This window comes from Balaenoptera physalus (assembly GCF_965194825.1).
Source record: "Balaenoptera physalus genome assembly, chromosome: 21".
Classification (NCBI taxonomy): domain Eukaryota; kingdom Metazoa; phylum Chordata; class Mammalia; order Artiodactyla; family Balaenopteridae; genus Balaenoptera; species Balaenoptera physalus.
The window spans coordinates 45,565,786-45,588,237 of NC_138902.1; the positions used below are offsets into that span (position 1 = coordinate 45,565,786).

At 37.7% G+C, this 22,452-nt stretch overlaps 1 pseudogene across 7 annotated transcripts; it reads left to right on the top strand.

Annotated features, from left to right (window-relative positions):
• Positions 1 to 563: 563 nt before the first annotated feature.
• LOC309651606 (arylamine N-acetyltransferase 1 pseudogene) lies at positions 564 to 15,069 on the top strand (annotated as a pseudogene). Of its 7 annotated transcripts, XR_014268734.1 has the most exons (5): positions 564 to 909; positions 4,296 to 4,481; positions 10,571 to 10,694; positions 11,137 to 11,212; positions 14,090 to 15,069. The product of XR_014268734.1 is annotated as an arylamine N-acetyltransferase 1 pseudogene (transcript). The 7 variants fall into 7 exon arrangements; XR_014268735.1 differs by lacking the exon at positions 10,571 to 10,694; XR_014268738.1 differs by lacking the exons at positions 10,571 to 10,694; positions 14,090 to 15,069 and adding an exon at positions 13,058 to 14,079.
• The last annotated feature ends 7,383 nt before the right edge of the window (positions 15,070 to 22,452 follow it).

Consider the following 22,452-nt stretch of genomic DNA (forward strand, 5'->3'; position numbering starts at 1 on the left):
TTTTAGAAATGGGGGCAGGTGTTGTGGGATGAATTAGGAGATAGGAATTGACATATATACACTATTGATACTATGTGTAAAATAGATAACTGATGAAAACCTACTATATAGCACAGGGAACTCTACTCAGTGCTTTGTGGTGACCTAAATGAGAAGGAAATCCAAAAAAACAGGGGATATATGTATATGTATAACTGAGTCACTTTGCTGTATTGTATAAACGAAAACAATATTATAAAACAACTATACTCCAATAAAAATTTTTTTTAATTATATAAAGAAATAAAGTATAGAGGGAAGTGCATTAGAAACAGCAAGAGTGATAGACCTATATCATTAACATAAATTAAAAATACATGCAGAAACAAAAGCACATTATATATGTCACACTCATAACTTATATGTGAACAAATTTAGGACATATTATACAGTGCCTCAGGGTGGAGTGGTGAATGGGACTGAAGATGGGGAAGAAAAATAGGAATTTAGGGGCCACATGGAAATTCATGAGGAAATGCTGTCATAACCTGGGGGAGTGATTTAAAATATCCATCTCCTGCTCCTCTAGGTTAATGAACCTGCTTTTCCTGGATCCCCTTAAAACCCTAACCTCCCACGTTACACTTAGGATATCTGGATTCAGCCTCCCTAAGAGTAGGAACTGTATGGATTACAAGGTCACTCCACTCTCAGCCTGGTGCCAGGTCTCACCAGAGTACATTTGAACAAGATGTGCACAAGGACAACCCAAGTTCCCACGACTACATTTCCCAGAGTTCCCTGGTGATTCTAACTAGATTCAAGGGGTGGAGCAGTTTGCAAACGAGTGAGGTTTCTTCCTGGGCTTGTCCAGGAAGTGGGAGGATGGCAGTCAGCCCGGTTCCTGGTTGTGGGCCCCAGGGGAGCTCGGTAAGTGACACATTGTGCTTTGAAATCGGGGCTTAATCCTATTTCAAATGTGAGTCCAGGAGACTAGATACTACACAGACCCGAATGTCAGGTCCTAAGCCAGTTCAGAAAGTTTGGTTGACATATAAGTTGAGTCCTTATACTGTAATTACTGTACAGGATAATGGAGGAGATAACACACCCCAATTCAAACTGTCGGGGTTGATGCCGAAAGCTCAGCTTCTCTGTACGCCAGTGCCAAATCAGATCTTGGAGACAGAGTTTTGGGTGAAGTAGAAAAGGAGATCTTTATTACTTTGTCAGGCAAAGGGGGACACAACAGCTCCTGCCTCGAAAAATTATGTGTCCCAACCCAAGAAGATTTGATAAGGAGTTTTATAGCAATACTTCCCAAGGGTGGGGTTGTGGACAAGATAAGGATGTGTGCAGGGTCTCAGGTGGTCAGTCCCCTAATCTTGATGAGCTTCTCTGGTCCCTTTAATCTTGCTTCGGGTGGTTTCTTGGCTGCTCCTCCCTTGATTAGCAACTGTTCGAATCTGCCCTCTGGAACTCAGGGAAGGTCAAGGAGGCTGGAGTCTTGCCGACAAGAAATGGGGGACAAAAATAAGAGGCCAAGCCTCCATACCTGGGTGCCTCACAAGGCCCTGCTCAGTTTCAGGGTTAGAGTAACAGCCGTGTGATATCCCAGGTGTGAGGACTTGGGCAGGTCATTTAAGCATCTCTAAAAGTCAGTTGATCCCTCAGAAAATTGGAGCTAATAAGAGAGCTTACTTTAAAAGTTTGTTGCGAGGATTAAAGTATATAAAATATAGCTAATGTGTACAACACGTGATTCAGGGGACAGGATTTCCCTCTTGGATAATTGAAACAGCAATGTCCACCTTCTCTATCCCCACCTGGGTGTGTCCCAAAGGGCCCAGTTAGTCCTGCAGTCAGCAAATTCATGATCACTCCTGCTCCTCCTGCATTAGCTGATCAGAAATTCTCTAATGATCATCCCCAAACTCCAGGGAGGCTGTGTTGCGTTGTCTGCACAGTTTAAGGGAATTCTTGAGGACGTTTTATCTTGATGGAAGGCAGACCCTAAGGGAAGGTCTCCAGGAGCCATAAATGACAAGAACCAGCTCTTTCACTGTCAGGCAGGCTGAGGACACCACTCCCTGCGCACAAATGTGCAGAATTCCACAGGAGAGAGGAGCCTGTGGCGGCTGACAGCCCCAGAGCAAGGGGTCTGTGGGCTCTCCCCTCTGGACTTTGCTCCCTTGCCCTGGCCCGACGCCCACAACAACAACACGCCTGTTGGCTCTTCTTTGATGAACTGACCTTTCCCTTCCCCCAAGTCACAGTTTAGTTCCTCAGCCACAAAGTGGCTGACCCCGCCCCCTCTCACTCAGAAGGAAGTTGTTAACTGCCAACTATGTATATAGCTGCATCCTGCCCATAGGCTTATTTTGTTTGCCCTTTATAGGTTTAAATAGTTCAGAGCCAACTTTAAAAATAGGCAGATTTCACCCACAACTCTGAGCTTCTGTTCCTCAAGAGGGGGGAAAAAAGAGAAACAGAAACATTCAGAACTTCCTGCTGCCTGGGTGTAACTTTTTTTTTTTTTGGCTGTTTTCCATTGGCGTTCTGTGCACTAAGCACTGTGAAGGACGGTCTGTGGGCACGGCTTGCCTGGCAACTTCTCTTGTTTTCATCCAGAAGATCACTGGGCTGGCCACTTGCCCCTGGGGGTGGGTTGGGTTGTGGTGTCCTTGCAGTGAGCCTTGGCACCAAAAAAAGGTAAGTAAAGGGAAGGGATAGGAAGGGAAGGGAAAAGGAAGGATAGGAAAAGAAAATCACAGCATATAGAATGAAAAGCCACTTAGAAGCACCTCTTAAAATTCTACTATTCATTTGGACAGTTCTATTGCTAGGCATATACCCAATGAATTGAGAACAGATACAGAAAAAAGTACTTGACCACAAATGTTCTCAGCAGCACTGTTCGCAACAGCCGAAGGTGGAGCGGAACACAGAGACAGGACATAGACTGGTGGTTGCCAGAGGCTGGAGGAAATGGGGAATAACTGCTTCATGAGTCTGGGGTTTTACCAGGGGTAGTGAGATATTTTGGAACTAGATAGAAGTCGTGGTTGCACAAAGTTGTGAATGCACCAAATGACACCGAATTGTTCACTTTAAATGGTTTATTTAGGTCACGTGAATTTCACATCAATTTTTAAAAGTCTGTTCAGTCATGACAGATATGCTGGCAGTAGGTACAGAAGGTTCCACCTCTGTCCAAATGTGTATTTATGCTGCTTGTAGCCCTGAGTGTGACATCAGCATTTCACTCCCTTCCCCTGGGCCCTCATTTTAGTTCCTGAAGCATAAAACAGAGGACTCCATTCCTTCCCTCAAAAGGAGGTTTTTTTTTTTTTTTTTTACTATCAACTTCCTAGTACTTCTGTCCCAGAAACTTATTTTGTTTGGCTTTTCTATCTTCAGCTGAGCAGCTGTGTTCCTTTAGATTGTCTCTCTGGGCCTGCTCAGTAGTCCTCACAATACCTGCCTGACTCTGCAAGCTTTAGCTCAGAGCCCTGGCTGAGCTGCAGGCCTTCAGTACATAAAGCCCTGTTGTCCAGTGGCCTCTGAGCAGGGCTAGCCTAACAGCTCCCTTTCCATCCAGAAATCAAGCAGATGCCCACCTGCCCTGGTGTCAGGGTGGGTTGTAGTGTCAATCCAGTGTGATGCCATGTCCTTCACTGAGATAGAGAAAAGGAAAAAGAAGGAAAAGGATAGGACATAAAACACAAACACACCACACACACACACACACACACACACACACACAAAGAAAAGCCACTCACTAGCACTCCTTAAGGCTCTTTTATTCAGTCATGCCAGAAGTGCAGGAAGTAGGTATAGAAGATTTCGTCTCAGTCCATAACTGTACTTGTGGTGGCAGCATCTCAGGGGTGAACTACCTCTGGATCAAACTGTTTTTAATTCTTCTATTTTAAGCTTTTGCTTACAACTTTATTTGGGGAAAGAATAAGTGTTTCTTTAGTTGAAAAATAAAAAATAAAATAATAAAAATGAAATAAAATAAAATAAAATAGGAAAACACTGCTGTTCATGAAAGAGGTAGAGACCCTAGACTGGGAGCTGGACAATGAGTTCTTCATATTGACCTGCTCTCCAGGGCTACATCAAAAGGTAATTTGTAACTGAAGTACCATGTCACTTAGGGGTAAATCACAGCAGCCAGCTGACTATTGAACATTGACCATTCAACAAAATAACAAGCATTCATTTGGTGACAGAAGAAGTCTCTTTTGCCTGACTTTCAAGGCCCTCTGGAAGTTGCCTCATCTTGTACATCTTACCTTTCTTTCACACAGCTCTCCAAAATGACCACTGATACGACTTGTCAGGTTCCCCAGATTTAGAAGCTGAGGCCAGGACCATGTGCAAGTGGCTTATGATGTGCTCCTGGGAGAACTCCAGTGTCAGCCTGAATGTGAATTATAACTCAAAGTCTTTCCAGACTCAAGGCAAGGCAGCTGGGTTTTCAGAACATCTCACCAGTAAGTCACTGATACAGGGCTGTCCTGGGAGAACATGAAGTCCCTGGCACTTCCAATTTTCACATAGGAAGGCAAAGCAGCTCCAGGAACCCCCAAGAAGTCTTCCAAAGAGTCCGCAATGCAGCTCCTTAAGCACAAGGACACAGAAGCCATGCTAGTCAGAGGCACAGAAAAAGCGGTCAAAGACATCTAAAGGCTTCTGGGTGGCTTACAGACAGCATTCTCCCCACATTAGCCTCAGTCCTGAATCCTCACCAATGCCATGTGCCCTCTCAAGGTACCCTGAGCATGCTCTGTTCTTTACCCTCTGTACCTGAGGCAGAAGTCTATAGGTCTGATGGCTTCCATTACAACACATTTTAAAAATGTTTTTAAACTACTTTAGCCAAATTCTCATAACATTTCTACTCTTTGTTCTATATTAAAAGGAAACTATTCCTTATATATAGTTCTGTCTCCACCTTTGATTTCTTTCTTGAATATAGTTTAGGTGAGATGTCTGGCTGGAGTGGAGCTTGGACTCCTCAATCTTTCCAGTGAATACAAGGGAAGATGACTGATGACAGGAGATACTTTAATGGCTGATCTTCTGTATATCGGTGGTTCTTCTTCCTTTCCAGTGACACCATACATTAAGAACACTGCCTTATTTTTCTACCCCAATATCCCCAATTATACTTTACACATAAAGGAAGACCGTGTGCTACCATTACATATTGGTGTTTGCTATGTTTGGTAATTCTTGTAGTAGCAATCAGGGACATAGAACATGATTCACCCGTCCTAACTGATCCTATGGCAACTAATCATCTGATTGGTTCCTTCTGAGCCCCTTGTGCTGGCTTCCACAACCTCCAGGCTCAGAACCCATCAGTGTTGCTGTCATTTCCTGTGGTTACACTTGCTACACCCTCCCCTATGCAACTCAGATGCCCCCTTTACTCTTCAGTCCTTTCCCTTCTCTTTTGTGATTTTTAGGTACTTTTCACAACTCATGTAACACTAAACTATCTTTCTGTTTTCAAAGGAAGTCACAATATACATTTTACTATCTCTTCTATTATTTCTAGAGTTTATTATTTCTAGAGAAAGGAATTTCTGAGACTTCTGAATTAAAATTGAACATCAACTTGCTTCCATTTGCTTAGAAATGTTTTAAGTGCCTTTCTGGGAGTTCTCAGTAGATGCTCTAAGTGTGTTCTTTATATATCCCTTGAGTCTTCTCTAATATTAATCATGAAGCTGAAAGGAAAGGACATATCTGCACAGAAATGCTATATATCAAGAAATAAGGCTAGTTGTGTTTTCAGTTAGCTATTTTCCTGGCAACTGTTTTCTAAGTTTTGCCAGTATTTCACTGTGAATCACAACTTTAGTCATAGCAATTTCTTCTGTTTAATCACAGAATACTCAGGTAATATTTGGTTGCTCTTTCTGATTTACTTCACTCTGTATGACAGACTCTAGGTCCATCCACATCTCTACAAATGACCCAATTTTGTTTCTTTCTATGGCTGAGTAATACTCCATTGTATATATGTATCACATCTTTATCCCTTCATCTGTCGATGGACATTTAGGTTAATTCCATCTCCTGGCTATGGTAAATAACGCTGCAATGAACATTGGGGTGCCTGTGTCTTTTGAAGTATGGTTTTCTCAGGGTATATGCCCAGTAGTGGGACTGCGGGGTCATATGGTAGTTATATTTTTAATTTTTTAAGGAACCTCGATACTGTTCTCCATAGTGGCTGTATCAATTTACATTCACACCAACAGTGCAAGAGTGTCCCTTTTCTCCACACCCTCTCCAGCATTTATTGTTTATAGATTCTTTTGATGATGGCCATTCTGACCACTGTGAGGTGATACCTCATTGTAGTTTTGATCTGCATTTCTCTAAAAATTAGTGATGTTGAGCATCTTTTCATGTGCCTCTTGGCCATCTGTATGTCTTATTTGGAGAAATGTCTACTTAGGTCTTCTGCCCATTTTTTGACTGGGTTGTTTCTTTTTTGGATATTGAGGTACATGAGCTCTTTGTATATTTTGGAGATTAATCCCATGTCAGTTGCTTCATTTGCAAATATTTTCTCCCATTCTGAGGGTTGTCTTTTTATCTCATTTATGGTTTTCTTTGCTGTGCAAAAGTTTTTAAGTTTAATTAGGTCCCATTTGTTTATTTTTGATTTTATTTCCATTACTCTAGGAGGTGGGTCAAAAAGGATCTTGCTGTGATTTATGTCATGGAGTGTTCTGCCTATGTTTTCCTCTAAGAGTTTTATACTTTCTGACCTTATATATACGTCTTTAATCCATTTTGAGTTTATTTCGGTGTATGGTGTTAGGGAGTGTTCTAATTTAATTCTTCTACATGTAGCTGTCCAGTTTTCCCAGTACCACTTATTGAAGCGACTGTCTTTTCTCCATTGTATACTCTTGCCTCCTTTGTCATAGATTAGGTGACCATAGGTGCATGAGTTTATCTCTGGGCTTGCTATCCTGTTCCGTTGCTCTATATTTCTGTTTGTGTGTCAGTACCATACTGTATTGATTACTGTAGCTTTGTAGTATAGTCTGAAGTCCAGGAGCCTGATTCCTCTAGCTCCGTTTTTCTCTCAAGATTGCTTTGACTATTCAGAGTCCTTTTTGTTTCCATACAAATTGTAAAATAGTTTGTTCTAATTCTGTGAAAAATGCCATTGGTAATTTGATAGGGATTGCATTGAATCTGTAGATTGCTATGGGTAGTATAGTCATTTTCACAATATTGATTCCTTCAATCCAAGAAAATGGTATATCTCTCCATCTGTTTGTGTCATCTTTAATTTCTTTCATCAGTATCTTATAGTTTTCTGAGTACAGGTTTTTGCCTCCTTAGGTAGGTTTATTCCTAGGTATTTTATTCTTTTGGTTACAATGGTAAATGGGATTGTTTCCTTAATTTCTCTTTCTGATCTTTCATTGTTAGTGTATAGGTATGCAAGATAGTTCTGTGTATTAATTTTGTATCCTGCAACTTTACTAAACTCATTGATTAGCTCTAGAAGCTTTTTGGTGGCATCTTTAGGATTTTCTATGTATAGTTAGAATGTCATCTGCAAACAGTAAGCATTTTACTTCTTTTCCAATTTGTATTCCTTTTATTTCTTTTTCTTCTCTGATTGTCATGGCTAGGACTTCCAAAACTATCTTGAATAATAGTGGGGAGAGTGGACACCCTTGTCTTGTCCCTGATCTTAGAGGAAATGTTTTCAGTTTTTCACCATTGAGAATAATGTTTGCTGTGGGTTTGTCATATATGACCTTTATTATGTTGAGGTAGTTTCCCTGTATGCTCACTTTCTGGAGAGTTTTTATCATAAATGAGTGCTGAATTTTGTCAAAAGCTTTTTCAGCATCTATTGAAATGATCATATGTTTTTTATTCTTCAAGTTGTTAATATGGTGTGATTTGTGTATATTGAAGAATCCTTACATCCCTCGGATAAATCCCACTTGATCATGGTGTATGATGCTTTAATGTGTTGTTAGATTTTGTTTGCTAATATTGAGGATTTTTGTGTCTATATTCATCAGTGATATTGGTCTGTAGCTTTTTTGTGATATCTTTGTCTGGTATTGGTGTCAGGGTGATGGTGGCCTCGTAGAATGAGTTTGGAAGTGTTCCACCCTCTGCAATTTTTTTGGAAGAGTTTGAGAAGGATGGGTGTTAGCTCTTCTCTAAATGTTTGATAGAATTCTCCTGTGAAGCCTTCTGGTTCTGGACCTTTGTTTGTTGGAAGATTTTTAGTCACAGTTTCAATTTCTTTACTTGTGATTGGTCTGTTCATATTTTCTATTTCTTCTGGTTCAGTCTTGGAAGGTTGTACTTTTCTAAGAATTTGTCCATTTCTTCCAGGTTGTCCATTTTATTGGCATATAATTGCTTGTAGTGGCCTCTTCCAATCCTTTGTATTTCTGTGGTGTCAGTTGTAACTTCTCATTTTTCATTCTTAATTTTGTTGATTTGAGTCTTCTCCCTTTTTTTCTTGAGTCTGGCTAAAGGTTTATCAATTTTGTTTATCTTCTCAAAGAACCAGATTTTAATTTTATTGACCATTGCTATTGTTTTCTTCATGACATTAAGAAAGAATTAGGTTTTTAATTCCTACAAAACACCTTTCAGCATGCTTAACTTTCTGATAACACCCTCACCTACACCAGTTTTGTTTTGGGGGTTTGTTGTTGTTGTTGTTTGTTTTTAGATCCACAGAACATGAAAATCCTTTTTTTGACAAGGCTTAGAAAGCTGACACTATCTCTTTTTTCCTCCCTCTATATGAAGAATATATTTAAATGAATGTTGGTCAGTAGGACATTTGTCAGCTATGGGTATTGGGTGCTCAACTGTCTAATATTACCATTTGAATGTTGTATATGATTGTAAGGCTTATGTCACTAAAGATTTTTATTCTGATTTTTCATGATCAAAATTCATGTGATATTGTATAGACATGCTTTGTAGTGAACTATAGTAGCAATAATTTCTGTACATGATCTAGGGTTTATTCCAGCATTTCTTTTCCTTTTTTTTTTAAACAAAATATTTTTTTAAAAAATTAACAAATGATGGAAATAGAAAAGTCTACATAAAGATTTTAGAAGGAGAACTTACAGGACATAAATTTGTGATTCATTAGATGAGACACTTGGATGTGATTCCAAAAGCTTTTATTGAGCATTGTCAAATTTGTAAGCTTCATAGGGATGGACATCATACTTATAAATGCCCTTCTATAAGGGCTACCGTAGATGTGAAATTCTTGACCTTAATATCATCTTTGAAAATATTAAATTGAAAATTCTGTTAACTTATATTTTAAGAATCGGCATATTGTATTACTGCAAGAGATTTGATTTTCAGCAGAGTGCAAAGTTCTTTCAAATGCGCATGTCTTTTTTTCTAATTTCATTTTGTTTTAAAGCACTTTTTAAGTGTAGTTTTCTCATTTAGTAAATGTTGTTTAATTGAACAAAAAAGAAAGACAATAGAAATACATAGCTTATCACCATTAACCTATGGGTGGGATTCTTTGTACCATGTCACCTCAGGCCATGTCATCTTACCAATAGTAATGCACCACTGTTACAATTAGTGCCCATACTAGATTAGAACTCTGGTAACAGGGGACAGAAATTTTTTTCTACATGGGATTTTACAAAATACAGACTTTGGGGGGAGGGGGTGCTCACCTTACCAGAAAGTCAAGAGACAGCCTAATCCTCACCAGTGTCATGTGCCCTCTCAAGGTACACTGAACATTCTCTGTTCTTTACCCTCTGTACCTGAGGCAGAGGTCAATAGGTCTAATGGCTTTCACTTAAGTCACACTTTTTAAATATTTTAAAATTACTTCAACCATAATTCTCATAACTTTTCTACTCTATCTTATAATAAAAGGAGTCAAATCTGCCTTTCTCTTCCTTAGTTTTTCATTTTGATTTACATCTTCACGACTGATGGAGAGATAACACTATTAGAATATATACATTTTTTTTTTCTATTATCCTTTTTGAGTTTTATTTTTTCCTTCAGAAATACCAATTATCTTTATATTGGATTGTCTGGTTTTATGTCTATTAGCTTCTCTCTAACTCTTTAATGGCTTTATCTCTTCATTAAAACCATTGAGTATTAAGTTTTTCTTCTACATAAGTCATTTGATATTATGCTATATATATATTCCCCTTTTGTTCATAATTACTTATATATTATCTTTGTTGTTATTCTTAATTAGTTTCCTAAGTTATAAATAGTTCTTTTGATAACACTGTGTTATTTTATCACCTCATTTTTTGGCTTTTTGGTATGAGTCCATTTTAAATATTCTATCTCTTCAAGTACCTGTGAAGAATATCTCTCCGTTGTTCAGTTTATGTTTCTTCTTGAGCTGGTTGTCTTTTTCCCCTATGTTTTGTGTATTATGTCCTTTTCTTCTGATCCCAGTCTCATAGTATATTTGCATTCTGTTTTTTCATCATATTCATGCATGTATAGTTCTGTCTCCATCTTTTATTTGTTTTTTGAATGAAATGTGACTGGTGAGGTGTCTGGCTGGAGTGGACCTTGGACTCTGCAATCTTTCCAGTGGAGATGAGGGAAGATGACTGAAGACAAGAGATATTTTGATGGCTGGTCTTCTGCATACGAATGGTTCTTCCTCCTTTCTGGTGACACCATACATTAAGAACATTGCCTTATTTTTCTGCCCCAATATCCCCAATTATACTTTACACCTAAAGGAAGACAGGTGCTACCATTACATACTTGTCTTTTCTGTGTTTGGTAAATCTTGTAGTAACAATCAGGGACCTGAGAAAGGGTTCACCCATCCTTGCTGATTGTATGACAAATATTCATCTGGTCTGTTGTGTCTGAGCCCCCTGCTGGTGACTTCCACAGTCTCCAGGTTTAGAACCCACCAGTTTTGCTCCCATGTCCCATCATTGTACATTCAGCTCTCTTCTCTATGCAATCCAAAAGGCCATTTTACTCCTTCTGTTTTGTGATTTTAAAATATTCTTCATATTCATGTCCCAATGAGAACTACTGTCCTTGTTTTCAAGGAAGAATATGATATATTTAAAACTATTTTTTCTTTTATTTCTACAGTGTGAACTAGGAAGAACTATCCTAAGTCTTCTGAATTAAAACTGAGACTCAAACTACATTGAACTTCCTCAGAAAGGTATGCTTTTCTGAGACATCTCAGCTGGCTCCCTAAGTGTGTTCATGCTCCCTCCTTTTATTCTTTTCTTATATTTATGATCAAGCAAAATGAAATGGTATATCAGTGCACATCTAAATTACAAGTCAATATATAAACTTTGCAGTGTTTTCACCCAGTTTTATCCTGACAACTACTTTCTAGTGCCTCCATATTTCACCTTCTATCATAACTTCAGTAGTACAAAACCTCTTATATTTAGTAATGGAATATGCAGGTATAATTTGGTTATAACATGTTGCTTGCATCCAGACCCCTATACTGTCTTCTTCTCAATGAACTTGAAGTTACTAAATTCTAAATTAACATAATATCTTTTTTTAACATCTTTATTGGCGTATAATTGCCTTACATTGTTGTGTTAGTTTCTGCTGTATAACAAAGTGAATCAACTATATGTACACATGTATCCCCATATCCCCTCCAGAAGTAACAAAGAAAAATCTTTAAAATCAAAAGATAGCTTTACAAAATATACATTAATTTCCAAATCAAAAGATGTTGGTTAACCCAGAAATGAAATGGCCAGGCAGGTCCAAATCATATTTCTTTTGTTCCACATCACCTGCCCTCCTTACTTACCCAGCACTGATTCTGGATACAGAAGCAGAAGAGGGTCTGTGGTGGTCTGGCTAAGTTGTTCTCTCGGTGTCTGAGTGGTATAGATTTTGGCTTGTGCAGATGTTGAAAAAGGATACTGATGCATGTAAAGATGAGAAGAAATGAAATAAGCTTAAGAGATTTGGAAGAGATCAGATTGCAGACATCAAGAATAGAAAAAGTTGAAACAGTAGCAAAATGGGAAGAATAACTGATCAAAAAAAAGAATTAGGTGAATCTGAAAGAAATGACATTAAGAAGGACAACAGGAATACATAACTTATCACCATTAACCTAGGGGCAGGGCCTTTTGTAGCCTCTCACCTCAGGCCATGTCATCTTACCAGTGGTAATGCACCACTGTTACAATCCGTGTCCACACTGGATTATGACTCTGGTATCAGGGGACAGAAACATTTCCTACATGAGATTTTACAAAATAAGGGCTTCTTTTTTTTTTTTTTTTCTGGTTTACCTTACCAGAAAGTCTAGATATAGCTTAAGACTTGATTTTTGTCTTTTCTCATCTTTCCTTTTCCTGCTTTTCATCCCTCAACTCAATACATTCTTTGTTGCTATTATTCTTCAGCAAGTTCTCCTAGTAGATTTGAGCAAATATCGTACCAGGTTCTGGCCCTGCAGTAGAAGCATCTGCTTAGGTTTCAGCAAAAGTTCCTCAACAGAATCTTACTGAACTGACTTGGACCACATGCCATCCACGAGCAAAACACTGGTCCTAGAGCAAATGTACTTTGAATTATGCCTACCTGGGTCACATGTCTATTCATTCAGCTCAGTATGTACCGCTCACTCTCCATACAAGCCAGACATAACAATTTGATGATGGTGCATTTTGTCCAAACTGCAGCCTTCCCCTACTGCCCTTCTCACAGTGATTTCTCATCTCAGAGTAAAAGACAAAAGGTCAGATCTCATCTCAATCCATGCTTCCACTTACTCCCTCTGCTCCCTTCATCCTGTCTTCCTTGAGTGTTCTTTGGAGACTCTAGGCAGGTTCCAGTTTAGGGGTTTTTTTTTTTTTTAACTCTCTGGTCCTTCTTCCTAAATCATCCTCCCACACTTGTGGACATGGCTCATTCTCTCACGTCCTTAAAGTCATAGTGAAGCTTCCTCTGCCCACCTTATTGGAAACTGAAGATCTCTCTGTGCACATCTTATCTACATTCTTTGCTTTATTTTCCCCAGAACACTTATCACTATCTAAGAAATTGCATGTTTTTCGGCTTCCCTGGTGGCGCAGTGGTTGAGAATCTGCCTGCCAATGCAGGGGACACGGGTTCGAGCCCTGGTCTGGGACGATCCCACATGCCACAGAGCAACTGGGCCCGTGAGCCACAATTACTGAGCCTGCGCCTCTGGAGCCTGTGCTCTGCAACAAGAGAGGCCGCGATGGTGAGAGGCCCGCGCACCGCAATGAAGAGTGGTCCCCACTTGCCGCAACTAGAGAAAGCCCTCGCACAGAAACGAAGACTCAATACAGTCATAAATAAATAAATAAATAAATAAAAGAACGTGAATTTCTTTAAAAAAAAAAAAAGCAAACTGGGCTATTCATTTAAAAAAAAAAAAGAAATTGCATGTTTTTTAAATTCATTTAATTCACTATCTGTGTCATACCAGACCGCACTAAAATGTAAGATTCTTTAAGATAAGCAACCACTAGGTCAGTAACATATACATAATAGATTTTCAGTAAACTATTTATTGAATAAATCAATAAATCAGTTTGTGAATGAATATGAATCTTTGAGTGGGGAAATTTGTGTAAGGTTCAGCTGAAGAGGATATTGAGTTGGTCAACTACCATGAATGAAAGTACTATAATATATAATTCTCCTGTTTGTATTAGAAACTGTTTGTAAACTCTATTTTAATTGATAGCAACTTGTACCTCTCCTTATTCATCACCAAGAAAACCACATGTAAGCTGTTTATCATTTTACTCATCACTTCATCTGGATTTCCAACTTCTCATGCTCAAAACATGGAAGAAGTCATAATATTTTTCTTTCAGGGTTACTCGCACCATTAAGTGAACTTATGCATGTGAAAGCCATTAATACACCAAAGCACACACAGAAAAGACTTATAATTACAGATATTTATAACCATTGTTTGTGTTTACATGTTTAAAATACATTTGTTATCATTAGGCTAATCAAAGAAATCCAAGTACAAAAGTAATTATTTGTTTTTTTTTGTTTTCCTTGCCTTAAGGAATCATGAACATTGAAGCATATTTTGAAAGAATTGGTTATAAGCACTGTAGGAACAAATTGGACTTGGAAACATTAACTGACATTCTTCAGCACCAGATCCGAGCCATTCCCTTTGCGAACCTTAACATCCATTGTGGGGAAGCTATGGAATTGGGCTTAGAGGCCACTTTTGATCAAATTGTGAGGAGGAACCGAGGTGGGTGGTGTCTCCAAGTCAATCATCTTCTGTACTGGGCTCTGACCACAATTGGCTTTGAGACCACGATATTGGCAGGGTATGTATACAACACTTCAGCAAACAAATACAGCAATGCCATGATTCACCTCCTGCTGAAGGTGACCATTGATGGCAGGAACTACATAGCTGATGCTGGATTTGGACGCTCTTACCAGATGTGGCAGCCTCTAGAGTTAATTTCTGGGAAGGATCAGCCCCAAGTGCCTTGCATCTTCTGCTTGACAGAAGAGAGAGGAATCTGGTACCTGGATCAAATCAGAAGAGAGCAGTATATCCCAAACCAAGAATGTCTTAATTCTGAGCTCCTGGAAAAGAATAAATATCGGAAAATCTACTCTTTTACTCTTGAACCTCGAACAATTGAAGACTTTGAGTCTGTGAATATATACCTTCAGGAATCTCCAGCATCTGTCTTTACAAGCAAGTCATTTTGTTCCTTGCAGACTCCAGAAGGTGTTCACTGTTTAGTGGGCTTCACCCTCACCTACAGGAGATTCAATTATAAGGACAATACAGATTTGGTAGAGTTTAACACACTGAATGAAGAAGAAGTAAAAGAAAATCTTAAAAATATATTTAATATTTCCTTGGAGAAAAAGCTTGTCCCCAAACATGGTGATAAATTTTTTACCATATAGAGTAAGCAGTAAAAATGGTCTCAGTATTACTTCTGGTGCTGTAACTTTTTATTATAAAAAAATTTTAACTTCTATAAAAGTAGAGAGAATGAAATAATAAACCTCCATTTGTTTATCACTCAGTTTATCAGCTATAAACTAGAGGCCTATCTATCATATTTTCTCAATGCTCCCACATTATATTGAAGAAAATGCTAGACATCAAATCATTTCACCTTTAAAAATGCCAGCATATATAATCAGATAACATTTAAAAAAAACATAACCATATACCTTTTCAAAAATAATAATAGCAAAGATGTTTTAATGATGGTCTATGGTTTTCTTGAGGAAAAAGTGATTTATACTAGAAAACTTTCCACATTGGTTGAATGTTGAATTCATAGAACATGTTTACCTATCATTCAGTAACTAGAACCTTGAGGAAAACTTTTTTATTAAATTCTACCAGTGTATATCCAATGTCATATTTGTGCAGAAATACCACATGTATAATGGTATTATAATTCAACCAAAAAGAAAGAGACATGACATTGCTTCCAAATAACCTAATATTTCTCAAAATGAGGTGTAAACCAATACTTGTTAGCATGTGATCAAGTACCAAGAGAGGGACACAACTAATAATTTCTTACATGGCTCCTTTTGCAACCACACTTCTTCAAGTACCATTTTTCTTAATATGGGAACACTACTATTTATAACTTTCAAATTTTGGAACTCAGTATTTTTGCTTAAAAGTAATAAGTACTGCAAATTTAAAAATACTTATTATCTAAAAACTTGATGTTCGAAAAGTATTTTAAAACATTGTTGGCCAATACAATATCAGTCATAAAATTTTTGTTTGGCAGAGTTAGGTTATTATGGGGTTTCTTTTTTTTTTCTCCTGCAGTAGAGTCTTCCTTGAATCCTCTTTCTTGTCTCCCAGTTCTATTCTTTTACTTCCTTTTACACTTTGTTGTAAGAGAAAGAGTATGTGCTTCACAGTATACAGTTCTGAGTTCAAATCCTGTGGACACCAGGTGAATTAATTGATGAATCTGTGGCTCCCAATCCTCAGGGATAAAATGGGGACAATACCTATATGAATAAGTGCCAAACCTAGAGTGCCATCTTCCTTCCCTCACATTGGCCTTGTTCAGCTCTGCTGTTATCTTGCAGCACAGTCAGGTCCTGTATGGTACTGTTGGACAGAAAGGATTTTCTCACATTCTGAAAAGACAATACCAAGGGAGGAGATGTCGGCAAGAGATACATTCCAGATCAAAATGTGGCTCAAGAGAGGACCTTTAAGATGGCGGAGGACTCAAATATGGAGGTCACCTCCCCACAAATACATCAAAAATATATCTATATGTGGAACAACTCCTACAGAACACTTACTGAACACTGGCAGAAGACCTCAGACTTCCCAAAAGGCAAGGAAATCCCCACGTACCTGGCCGTGTGGCTGACAGGGACTTGGTGCTCTGGCAGGATGTCAGGCCTGAGCCTCTGAGGTAGGAGAGCTGAGTTCAGGACATTGGACCAGCAGAGACATCCCGGCCATATGTAATATCAATCACCGAGAGTTCCCCAAAGATCTCCGTCTCAACACTAAGAAACAACTCCACTCAATGACCAGCAAGCTCCAGTGCTGGACACCCCATGTCAAACAACCAGCAAGGAACACCAACACACCCATTAGCAGAGAGACTGGCTAAAATCATAATAAGTTAACACACACCGCAAAACACACCACCAGACATAGTCCTCCCACCAGAAAGACAAGATCCAGCCTCATCCACCAGAACACAGGCACCAGTCCCCTCCAATAGGAAGCCTACACAACCCACTGAACCAACCTTACCCACTGGGAGCAGACAGAAAACAACAGGAACTACAAACCTGCAGTCTGTGCAAAGGAATACACAATAAGTTAAGCAAAATGAGAAGACAGAGAAATACACAGCAGACGAAAGAGCAAGGTAAAAACCCACCAAACTAAACAAATGGAGAGGAAATAAGAAGTCTACCTGAAAAAGAATTCAGAGTAATGATAGTAAAGATGATCCAAAATCTTGGAAATAGAATACAGAAAACACAAGAAACGTTTAACAAGGACCTAGAAGAACTAAAGAGCAAACAAACAATGATGAACAACACAATAAATGAAATTAAAAATCCTCTAGAAGGAATCAATAGCAGGATAAATAAGGCAAAAGAAAAGATAAGTGACTTGGAAGATAAAATAGTGGAAATAACTAACAAAGAGCAGAATAAAGAAAAACGAATGAAAAGAATTGAGGACAGTCTCAGAGACCTCTGGAACAACATGAAACGCCCCAACATTCGAATTATAGGGGTCCCAGAAGAAGAAGAGTAAAAGAAAGGGACTGAGAAAATATTTGAAGAGATTATAGTTGAAAACTTCCCTAATGTGGGAAAGGAAATAGTTAATCAAGTCCAGGAAGCACAGAGAGTCCCATACAGGAAAAATCCAAGGAGAAACACGCCAAGACACATACTAATCAAAGAATCAAAAATTAAATACAAAGAAAAAATATTAAAAGCAGCAAGGGAAAAGCAACAAATAACATACAAGGGAATCCCCATAAGGTTAACAGCTGATCTTTCAGCAGAAACTCTGCAAGCCAGAAGGGAGTGGCAGAACTTATTTAAAATGATGAAAGGGGAAAACCTACAACCTAGATTACTCTACACAGCAAGGATCTCATTCAGATTTGATGGAGAAATTAAAACCTTTACAGACAAGCAAAAGCTAAGAGAATTCAGCACCACAAAACCAGTTTTACAACAAATGGTAAAGGAAATTCTCTAGACAGGAAACAGAAAAGAAGGAAAAGACCTACAATAACAAAGTGAAAACAATTAAGAAAATGTAATAGGAACATACATATTGATAATTACCTTAAATGTAAATGGATTAAATGCTCCCACCAAAAGACATGGACTGGCTGAATGGATACAAAAACAAGACCCGTATATATGCTTTCTACAAGAGACCCACTTCAGACCTAGGGACACATACAGACTGAAAGTGAGGGGATGGAAAAAAGATATTCCATGCAAATGGAGATCAAAAGAAAGCTGGAGTAGCAATTCTCATATCAGACAAAATAGACTTTAAAACAAAGACTATTACAAGAGACAAAGAAGGACACTACATAATGATCAAGGGATCAATCCAAGAAGAAGATATAACAATTGTAAATATTTATGCACCCAACATAGGAACACATCAATACATAAGGCGAATACTAACAGCCATAAAAGGGGAAATCGACAGTAACACAATCATAGTAAGGGAGTTTAACAACCCACTTTCACCAATGGACAGATCATCCAAAATGAAAATAAGTAAGGAAACACAAGCTTTAAATGATACATTAAACAATATGGACTTAATTGATATTTATAGGACATTCCATCCAAAAACAACAGAATACACATTCTTCTCAAGTGCTCATAGAACATTCTCCAGGATAGATCATACTTTGGGTCACAAATCAATACTTGGTAAATTTAAGAAATTTGAAATTGTATCAAGTATTTTTTCTGACCACAACGCTATGAGACTAGATATCAATTACAGGAAAAAATCTGTAAACAAACAAACAAACAAACAAACAAAGCATGGAGACTAAACAATACACTACTAAATAACCAAGAGATCACTGAAGAAATCAAAGAGGAAACCAAAAATTACCTAGAAACAAATGACAATGAATACACGACGACCCAAAACCTATGGGATGCAGCAAAAGCAGTTGCAAGAGTGAAGTTTATAGCAATACAATACTAACTTAAGAAACAAGAAACATCTCAAATAAACAACCTAAACTTACACCTAAAGCAATTAGAGGAAGAAGAACAAAAAAACCCCAAAGTTAGCAGGAGGAAATAAATCATAAAGATCAGATCAGAAATAAATGAAAAAGAAATGAAGGAAACGATAGCAAAGATCAATAAAACTAAAAGCTGGTTCTTTGAGAAGATAAACAAATTTGAAAAACCATTAGCCATACGCATCAAGAAAAAAGGGAGAAGACTCAAATTAATAAAAATAGAAATGAAAAAGGAGAAGTAACAACTGACACTGCAGAAATACAAAGGATCATGAGAGATTACTACAAGCAACAATATGCCAATAAAATGGCCAACTGGGAAGAAATGGACAAATTCTTAGAAAAGCACAACCTTCTGAGACCGAACCAGGAAGAAAAAGAAAATATGAATAGACCAATAACAAGCACTGAAATTGAAACTGTGATTAAAAATCTTCCAACAAACAAAAGCCCAGGACCAGATGGCTTCACAGGTGAATTCTATCAAACATTTAGAGAAGAGCTAACACCTATCCTTCTCAAACTCTTCCTAAATATAGCAGAGGGAGGAACACTCCCCAACTCATTCTACGAGGAAACCATCACCCTGATACCAAAACCAGACAAAGATGTCACAAAGAAAGAAAAGTACAGGCTAATATCACTGATGAACATAGATGCAAAAATCCTCAACAAAATACTAGCAAACAGAATCCAAAAGCACATTAAAAGGATCATACTCCATGATCAAGTGGGGTTTATCCCAGGAATGCAAGGATTCTTCAATATACACAAATCAATCAATGTGAAACACCACATTAACAAATTGAAGGAGAAAAACCATATAATCATCTCAATAGATGCAGGGAAAGCTTTCAACAAAATTCAACACCCATTTATGATAAAAACCCTCCAGAAAGTAGGCATAGAGGGAACTTTCCTCAACATAATAAAGGCCATATATGACAAACCCACAGCCAACATTGTCCTCAATGGTGAAAAACTGAAACCATTTCCACTAAGATCAGGAACAAGACAAGGTTGCCCACTCTCACCACTATTACTCCACATACTTTTGGAAGTTTTAGCCACAGCAATCAGAGAAGAAAAAGAAATAAAAGGAATCCAAATCAGAAAAGAATAAGTAAAGCTGTCACTGTTTGCAGATGGCATGATACCATACATAGAGAATCCTAAAGATGCCTCCAGAAATCTACTAGAGCTAATCAATGAATTTGGTAAAGTAGCAGGATACAAAATTAATGCACAGAAATCTTTGGCATTCCTATACACTAATGATGAAAAATCTGATAGTGAAATTAAGAAAACACTCCCATTTACCACTGTAACAAAAAGAATAAAATACCTAGGATTAAACCTACCTAAGGAGACAAAAGACCTGTATGCAGAAAACTATAAGACACTGATGAAAGAAATTAAAGATGATACAAATAGATGGAGAGATATACCATGTTCTTAGATTGGAAGAATCAACATTGTGAAAATGACTATAATACCCAAAGCAATCTACCGATTCAATGCAATCCCTATCAAACTACCACTGGCATTTTTCACAGAACTAGAACAAAAAATTTCACAATTTGTAAGGAAACAGAAAAGACCCCGAATAGCCAAAGCAGTCTTGAGAGAGAAAAACGGAGCTGGAGGAATCAGGCTCCCTAACTTCAGACTATACTACAAAGCTACAGTAAACAAGACAGTATGGTACTGGCACAGAAACAGAAATATGGATCAATGGAACAGGATAGAAAGCCCAGAGATAAACTCACGCACATATGGTCACCTTATCTTTGATAAAGGAGGCAAGAATATACAGTGGAGAAAAGACAGCCTCTTCAATAAGTGGTGATGGGAAAACTGGACAACTACATGTAAAATAATGAAATTAGAACACTCCCTAACACCCTACACAGAAATAAACTCAAAATGGATTAAAGACCTAAATGTAAGGCCAAACACTATCAAACTCTTAGAGGAAAACATGGGCAGATCACCCTATGACATAAATCACAGCAAGATCCTTTTTGACCCACCTCCTAGAGAAATGGAAATAAAAACAAAAATAAACAAATGGGACTTAATGAAACTTAAAAGCTTTTGCACAGCAAAGGAAACCATAAACAAGATGAAAAGACAACCCTCAGAATGGGAGAAAATATTCGCAATTGAAACAGGCAAAGGATTAATCTCCAAAATTTACAAGCAGCTCATGCAGCTCAATATCAAAAAAACAAACAACCCAATCCAAAAATGGGGAGAAGACCTAAATAGACATTTCTCCAAAGAAGATATACAGACTGCCAACAGACACATGAAAGAACACTCAACATCATTAATCATTAGAGAAATGTAAATGAAAACTACAATGAGATATCACCTCACACCGGTCAGAATGGCCATCATCAAAAAATCTACAAACAATAAATGCTGGAGAGGGTGTGAAGCAAAGGGAACCCTCCTGCACTGTTGGTGAGAATGTAAATTGATACGGCCACTATGGAGAACAGTATGGAGGTTCCTTAAAAAACTAAAAATTGAACTACCATACGACCCAGCAATCCCACTACTGGGCATATACCCTAAGAAAACCATAGTTCAAAAAGAGTCATGTACCAAAATGTTCATTGCAGCTCTATTTACAATAACCTGGACATGGAAGCAACCTAAGTGTCCATCAACACATGAATGGATAAAGAAGATGTGGCACATATATACAATAGAATATTACTTAGCCATAAAAGGAAACGAAATTGAGTTATTTGTAGTGAGGTGGATGGACCTAGAGTCTGTCATACAGAGTGAAGTAAGTCAGAATGAGAAAAACTAATACCGTATCCTAACACATATATATGGCTAGCACATATATATGGAATCTAAAAAAAAGAAAAGTAAAAAATGGTCATGAGGAACCTAGGGGCAAGACGGGAATAAAGACACAGACCTACTAGAGAATGGACTTGAGGACACGGGGAGGGGGCTGTGTAAGCTGGGACAAAGTGAGAGAGTGACATGGACATATATACACTACCGAACATAAAATAGATAGCTAGTGGGAAGCAGCCACATAGCACAGGGAGATCAGCTCTGTGCTTTGTGACCACCTAGAGGGGTGGGATAGGGAGGGTGGGAAGGAGGGAGACGCAAGAGGGAAGAGATATGGGGATATATGTGTATGTATAACAGATTCACTTTGTTATAAAGCAGAAACTAACACACCATTGTAAAGCAATTATACTCCAATAAAGATGTTAAAAATAAATAAAATAAAATAAAATTTTAAAAAAGGAAGTAATCAACCAAAGAAATAAACCAACCCAAAAATTAAAATAAACACAATAAAAACAAAAGAAGAAAACAAAAGGAAAAGACACAAAACAATAAAAAAATAAAGTCAAAAAATAGAAAATATAGTTTAAAAAAGATAAAAAGCAAAGGAAAAAAACAGAAACAAGGAAAAAGCACAATATATTAAAAAATAAAGTAGAAATGGAAAAAATATATATTAAAAATAAAAGCATCAAAAGAGAAGAAAAGAAAAAATAAATAAAAAAGTAAAAGAATAATTTCTTAAAAGAACAACAGCAGATCGATATGAAACAAAAAAATAATAGCAATAATAATAATAGTTTCCTGG